Source organism: Periplaneta americana, chromosome 13 (genome assembly GCF_040183065.1).
Source record: "Periplaneta americana isolate PAMFEO1 chromosome 13, P.americana_PAMFEO1_priV1, whole genome shotgun sequence".
Classification (NCBI taxonomy): Eukaryota; Metazoa; Arthropoda; class Insecta; order Blattodea; family Blattidae; genus Periplaneta; species Periplaneta americana.
Window position 1 is genome coordinate 112786029 of NC_091129.1, and position 1763 is coordinate 112787791.

General features: G+C 34.1%; 1 non-coding gene across 1 annotated transcript; it reads left to right on the forward strand.

The window, feature by feature from the left end:
- The first annotated feature begins 1210 nt into the window (after positions 1–1210).
- On the forward strand, positions 1211–1282 carry TRNAC-GCA (transfer RNA cysteine (anticodon GCA)). The gene has a single exon. It is a non-coding gene; the product is annotated as a tRNA-Cys (tRNA).
- The last annotated feature ends 481 nt before the right edge of the window (positions 1283–1763 follow it).

The window sequence follows — 1763 nt, forward strand, 5'->3', positions numbered from 1 at the left end:
TGTATGCATTCGTATGTGTGAAGAGAGTACCTAAGAATGAAATAATAATAATAATAATAATATTATTATTATTACTATTACTATTACTATTACTACTACTACTACTACTACTACTACTACTACTACTACTACTACTACTACTACTACTACTACTACTACTACTTAGTATTGAAGCGTATTTTAAAGATAAATATAAATTGGTTTCAGAGAAGGTACCGTACTTATTGGCACATTTTAATGTAGCTACTCGTACTTATGGTGAAACTAAAAAAAAAAATACATTTTCTATAATATGTAAAACATCGAAGATAGTTTTGTTTCTTTTTCCCATTATTTGGAGTAATGTTTCTAGGTTAACTGCTACATCAGAGAAGATCGGTGTTCGTTGCATAGTTCTACTGTATAACAGGAGGAGTAGATGTGAGGAATTTTGAAATAAAGAGATTTCCATGTTTGAATGTCTCTGCCATTGAGAAAATGATTTTAAGTATCTTCATCTCCTATGGAAAAAATACTTTCCATAATAATCTGTGTAACCTAAATCTGCCGGATAGTTATAAAACGTCTTAATACCAATACGAGTCATATACTGTATGTAGATATATAAAGTAGCCTATATAGTGTATTTATAACATGTAAGCCGTGCTCTGGTCGGTTCGCTTAGTTGTCCAACATCTTCGATAAGGGTAGTATCACTAATTTGAGAGAGTGTGGTTTTTGCGGACCACCATATGCACACCCGGGGGTGTGTTCAACCCTCGGGCTATTAGAGTCCATCTGTCGACACAACAGTAATACCCTATTCACTCATTGTCTATTGAATAAACTACCCCGTCATTATCCTGCACTTGAGAGGGGTGGGGGGGTGAGTCGGCAATCAATGCAGATTCAGTGCCGCTATTTGCGGGCTAACAATGCGCCGAGTGATTGATAGTGCCGAAATGACTTTTAGATACTGGTTCCGCTGTATACACTCACATAATAGTCATAAATTTTCATAAGCGGGACGCACCGCCAGAATGTAAATTCAAACATGTTTTCCTAACGACTCGGTTAAAATAATTTATATCACACTACGCAGCAATCCTGTGCATTTGGGTGACATCTAGTAGAGGCAACTGCAACTACATCCACTTCATCCATATTGGAAACATCTGAAGGAGCAATATGTTGCTGTAAGAGCATGCTAGAGAGACGTGTAATCGTGTCAGGGGGTATAGCTCAGTGGTAGAGCATTCGACTGCAGATCGAGAGGTCCCCGGTTCAAACCCGGGTGCCCCCTGCGATAGTATTTTTTTACTGTCTATTTCGATTCATTAGAAATAGAAAGTTATACATTTTTCTTTAGTTATTGTATTTTTACATTATAACTAAAGCCCAGATTTTAAGTAATTACATATTTTAATGCTATATATTTATGCACGAATAAAAGACAAATGTTGATTAGATACACATGTAGGAATCTTGTCCATAAATTTAATTTTACATTTTTTTTTATATTTGGTATAATATTATATTTTTCACACCATACTACTACATAATTTTACATATTTTATCATTATTGCAAAATACATCTACAATAATAATAATAATAATAATAATAATAATAATAATAATAATAATTTCTCGGTTTATTTTGCGTTTGTACTGAATTATCCAATACCGTAGCAAGAAACGAAAAATAATTTGAACACTATTGAGCTAAAAGTACGTGGTCGATGCCGCCAACAGTGACTCGTTTCAAACGTTTTCCTTTCTTGTTC